The sequence below is a fragment of the Athene cunicularia genome (assembly GCF_003259725.1).
Source record: "Athene cunicularia isolate RWA chromosome 2 unlocalized genomic scaffold, athCun1 chr2_part1, whole genome shotgun sequence".
Taxonomy (NCBI): Eukaryota; Metazoa; Chordata; class Aves; order Strigiformes; family Strigidae; genus Athene; species Athene cunicularia.
The window spans coordinates 122972857-122978856 of record NW_020799095.1 but is presented as its reverse complement, the minus strand read 5'-3'; positions in this window follow the sequence as shown (position 1 = coordinate 122978856).

Sequence of the window (6000 nt, the reverse complement as noted above, 5' to 3'; positions counted from 1 at the left end):
CGGCGGGCCGGCTCCGGAGCCCCGGGGGCGGCCGGCGCGGGCAGCTGCGCCGTTAGAAGGGGGCGTGTGGGGAGCCGCCGGTATCTGAAGTAGTTTGAGCGTTGAGAATAAAGACTTTCCCGGGTGAAGTGCGCGGCAGCCGGGCTGCGGGCGGGGCGGTGAAGGTGCCCAGCCTGGCCGTTTGCACAGGGGTTTTCTTCGAGAGCAGAGTCGAGCCCACGGGGGGGGGTGTGTGGGTTAGGCTGTGCTGGGGGGGGGTGGCCGCCACCTGGGTGAGCGGTTTGTGAAAAGTTTCTGAAGGCAGCGATATTGTGCAGAGGCCCGATTCAACTCCCATAGAAGTGTGTGCTCAAGCAGCCCTCAGAATTTGGTGCGTTTTGGAGCAGCCTGCTGAACACACTTGCAGGCTGACATCCCACTTAAGCTTAATTATTTTATCATGAGGGCGGTTTCTGTAATTACTTTTCTCTTGGAATAAAACAGCTAGTGGGGTGAATTCTGTGCATAGGTCTACAGAGGACTTGTGATATGTGTGCACAGGTTATGGAACATAAGTATGTATGAAAGATTAAAGGGTATCCATTTGGACTGGTTTTTGTTCGTTTTAATCTAGATAATGTTTCTTGCTTAACAAGTGATCATGGTTGGCCTAGTACTAGTGCCATGTTACCATTGGGATCTTCCCTGTATCCACAGGAAAAAAAAAAAAAAAAAGGAAACAAACCCAAACCAAACAAACCACAAAAAAAAACCCTAAAAGAAAGCAGCAGCAGAAATGCACGTTATCCCCATATTGTTTCAGAGCAAGTTTGTTACAGCAGTGGCAGGATCAGTCTGGCCCAGTTGGGTCATGGGACCCTGTCTATGTAGCTCTTCATGTCAAGGGCTATGAGATGTGGTTTATGGTCTGGCCAAGTCAGACTGTCCGTGCCACTGAGTCCTGACAAGCTGGGACAACTTCATTGCCATAAAACCTTTTGACACCTGACTGGTAGCCTAAGGATGAAGGGCATCATAATGGGCTTCTGATCCCGTCAGTCTCCCCATCGCACCAGAACTCCCAAGTGGCAGAGGAGATTTAGAGAAACTTCCCCTGTGTATCTAATAGGAAAAAAAGTGTGAAATTCCCAAATGGAGCACAATAATCTGAAATAGCAGCTGGATTACATAGGTATAACCTGCATATAACGTGGGTTATCAGAGTGTGCTGTACTCTTTGTTAGCCTTCAACATGTTTTGAATAGTAGGTCTGTTAATAAAGGTAAAGGTTGCTGGTATTTCTGCCTTGCATTTAAGATTATATGTGAGTATAAGAACATCACGCTTGCATGTATTTACTTCCCTGTACAGTATGTCTGGCTCTTAGATGAGTGGAGTAATGTGTATTAGATTAGTGTACATGATAAACTCTCAAGTCATCTTTGGTACCCAGGCGCAGTTACTTGCCCTGTTTGGAAGAATATTTCTAACCGTCATGACTGTCAGTTTTTGCTTTCACTATTTATACTTTTGAGTACTATAAGAAAACCCTTACAATTTAACATTTTAAAGAAATTTTCTTTGGTTTCTGTATATTTCTTTAGGGATTGTTAGTGTAGGAGTACATAAAGCTGGGTTTATGTAAGGGTTCTTCCAAGTAACAGATTAAATGTGAGAGAAACGAGCATAAAATGAATGCAGAAGTCCAACTGCAAAACTGCAGGAGGGTAATAGGACTGGCACGATCTGCCTGTGGTTTATCAAATGGAATTCTTGCCAAACAGAGAACTGGCATGGGGTCAGCAGCATTTGACTCCTGGACCTGGCCTTCTGAGTTGGGGTGCAGGAGCAAAGGGAATTGAAGGGATGTCTGCTGCTGAGAGAGGGCATAAATTGTTACAGCCTTCAGAATGAGAGGTGTCCTGAAGAGCTTCAGAATTTAATCAGACTTGAAAGCAAGTGGTCCAGGTACTGGTTATGCAGTATCCACTATCCAGATAATGCAATTTAAAAGCAGCATACAATGTTTTGATGTCTGATGTGGATACAGATGATGCACACGTACACTGGATGTCTGTGCCCTTGGGTGTAATGGCATTTTAAAGCTAGAAGTTTCATAGGTGCTTCACAAAGTTACTTCTGTGTGGCTTCTGTGATACATGAATGAATGCATCATAGGGTCTGCAGTGAAATTAGTATTTTTTAAAGTTGCCTGAGAATTTGGTCCTCTAGTCAAGATGTAAAAAGTACCTGCACCATCAGGTCTTGAAGGTGTGTTGGCTCTACCAAGAAGTCCACTGTGTGGTTACACCACTCATATGTTTTTGACCCTCACTCTTAAACGTAGGGGGAGAGAGAGAGGAAGAAGTACTTTATAAAGACAAATCTTATTTATCCAATTTCTCAAGGCTTCAAAGGAGAGGACAGATAATGACAAAAAAGAGAGTGAGATAGACTGTTGGTCATAGAGAAGATACAAAAATTGTTTCTTTATACTGTTGTAGCCACATGTTGTGGTTTAGGCCCAGCTGGCAACTAAACACATGTGGCTGCTCACTTCTCCAATGGAATGGGGAGGAGAAAATATAACAAAAGGCTTGGGGATCAAGATATGAACAGGGAGGGCTCACTCACCAATTACAGTCACAAGCAAAAACCAGACTTGACTTGCAAAAAACCCCATCAATTTAATTTAAACACTAGTACCACTACTACTAATTTCCCGATCAAACCAGAGTAGGACAGTGAAAAATAAAATTAAATCTTTAAAACAGCTTTCCCCTATCCCTCCATTCTTCCTGTGTTTAACTTCACTCCTGATTTCTCTACCTCCTTTCCCCCAGCAGCACAGGTGGATAGGGAATGGGGGTTGCAGTCAGTTATCACTTCTTGTCTCTGCTGCTCCTTCCTCCTCAGGGGGAGGACTCATCACACTCCTGCCCCATTCCAGCATGGGGCCCCTCCCATGGGAGACAGTCCTCCATGAACTTCTCCAGTGTGAGTCCTTCCCACAGGCAGCAGCTCTTCATGAACTGCTCCAGCGTATGTCCCTGCCATGATGGGCTGGTCTTCCCAGCAACAGACTGCTCCAGAGCGGGCTTCCCTCAGAGTCCCGGCCTTCTTTGGGTGCATCCACCTGCTCTGCTGTGGGGTCCTTCCCCAGGTTGCAGGTTGGTCTCTGCTCCACTGTTCCCCTCCCTGGGCCGAAGGGGCACAGCTGCCTCACCGTGGGCTGCACCACGGGCTGCAGGGGAACCTCTGCTCTGGCGCCTGGAGCACCTCCTGCCCCTCCTTCACTGACCTTTGTGTCTGCATAGACATGTCTTTCATATCTCACTCTTCCTCTCTGCTCCACTCTTTGCTCAGCACTCTGCTCAACACTTTGCTTTGCTCTTCCCCTCTTAAATACATTATCACAGAGGTGCTACCACTGTTGCCAATTGGCTGGCCTTGGTCAGAGGCAGGTTTGACTTGGAGCCAGGGAAGCTTCTTGAAGCTTCTCACAGAAGCCACCCCTGTAGCCCCTCCCCCTCTACCAAAACCCTGCCACACACAAACCCAACACACCACATAGATGTCCATGTGGAGGACACTGGAAAACACTTCTACTGCTCTCTTCTCTCCCTGCTATTTTACCACGATGCTAGAAGAGGCATGAGTGTGCTATGTGTAACTGGTGGGTAATGGCAGGACAGGCAGTGAGACCTTGAGAGCCTGCAAAGCCTTGTTGAGAAGTGCTGGACTTGCTTATTTTGTCAGAACTAGTTCATTCATTGGTACAGGGAAACAACACCAAGGTGCTGATTATACAGGCTCATTTTGCACATGAAACTCTTTCTGTACAACCCATACTTGCTGCTTTGCCTGCATCTAGATTTCCAGCCATTTGAAATTAAATGAAAAAGAATAAATAGCATAATTACCAGTACTTTGTCTTGAAGCATGGATTAATTTGCAGTTCTGTTTATTTAATCTTTTGTATGGAGCTTGGTTCAGATACCACAAGCAGCCACGTTAGTATCATGCTGGGGTTAATTCACTCCATGGAAACTGCTGGTTTCAGTGATACAGAGAGAAGGTTTTGAAGTTGGGTTCGTCGGTGGTCTGCAATGCTGAGTTTATCTGGTACTTATAAGCAAGCCCCACCGCAAGTAGCAGAGCTGTGCTAATTTGCCCTTAAACCATTAGAGTGCTATGATTGAGGATTTGGGCTCGTAATGAACATGGGCTTGTGGTAACTTGCCAACGTGTTGCAGTGTTTTCTCTGGTGGTACAAGTAATAAGGGCGTTAGTGCTTTCTTCTGTTTAGCACAGCTGAGCTGCCACTTTATCTCCAGCCCGATTTCTGTCTCCTGACTAGGAGTATGGACACAAGATATTTCTAACCCTGCTGACTATGGGGGGTGCTCCTGCTCCTCAAGCATTATGTTGCTGTGGTCTCTGCCCTTTACCTTACCATAAGCACCCGAGAATATTAATTTCAGATATTGGCACATTTGTGAGCATTTCCTGGTAGTTCAGAAGGATGAATTTCCTGTAAATGGATTTGTTCCTGCAAATACACAGCTACCACAGTCATGGGAAATGAGCAGATGAAGAGTCTGAAAACTAAAAGCCCAGAGAGCTGTGCTGTGATGCAGGAGGAATATGAAAGCCCAAGCTGGGTAAGCAAAACTTGAGCTTCATGCACATTTGGCTCAGTTTTGCCCACCTTGCAAAGTGGAATTTGCAACAGGTACAAAGCACAGAATGGATGTAAGTCTGTGCCAGAGGCTTTAGAGTGGAGATGGCAAATATTGGTAGGAATCCAGCAAAAAGTATGCTTTTGGATATGATTTTTGTGGTTTGTTTTGTTTGTGGGGTTTTTTTGCCTTTTTTTTTTTTTTTTTTTAAGATCAAGACATCTGTGTGATACATGGGATGTGAAAGAATTTTCAGAGTTTGGAAGAAATTGGTCACCTGTTATGTGAATTCATTGTTGTCTTTTAAATCAAACTTTCATCTTTACTGTTTGGACTATAGACTCATCTTGGGCAAACTCATCTTTTTTCTTGCTTGATTAGCAAAGTGCTATTTAATTTGGCTTTCATATGTGTGTGCAAATATATTCTAACAGATAGTTTGCAAAATGCAAACTTCAGAATCTGGATTTGCTTAGTGGTGGAGAGATCTCTAAGACACATTAGGAACTTGTGTTTATTAAGAGTAAACTGAAATGTTCCTTCTCAGACTAATAAAAATAGAGATTTTTAAAATAAATACTACTAGTTATTAGAATGCCAGAATCATGTTCTGATCTTGGAGCAGAATCTTGTTAGGCTAGGCTGTGTACAAACTCAGAACAAGCATCTACCCCCTACTCTACCCCCTTCTGTGAAGTTGAAGAGTAACACAAGATGTAATGACTGGATACTGATGGACTCTGTGGAGCAACTAAAGGGTGAGATGAGAGGCAAATAAGTGCCAGCAGCTGAGCCATAGTTTTATAAGTAGATGAACTTAATTTTTAAATTTCAAACTTAATTAGTTTCTTGTAGTCCTTGAGTGAAAACTTGGCTAATGAAGTTGGTCTGGAAACTGCATGACTAGGCTTGGGATTTTTTTTTCTTCCTTATTAAAATTAAAAAAGTTTATATGTAGTTTGGATTACTGGAGGAAGAGCTGGAGGTGGTGAGATTGTAAGATGGTATTTTTTCTCCACTGTCCCATAATAAAGAATGAATGGGAGTAATTTGCTGAGGATTTTTGATGTAATTTGGTGGTGGTGGTTGTTGTTTGTTGGACACAGACCAAGCATAACCACTTTGCCCTTAAAAGGAATAGTATTAGAAGACTGTAACTGTGCGAGGATAAAGAGGTACGGTGAAGCCCTAACAGTTTTGATCCTTATTTGCTAGACTGTTTTCAGTCTAGAATGAATTCAGTTGGGAATGATCAGTTGGCTGAGAATGATTTAGAATGCCGGTGGATAGCGATGTACTGCTCAGTCTTTATCATGGAATGGTTGAGTTGGGAAGGGAT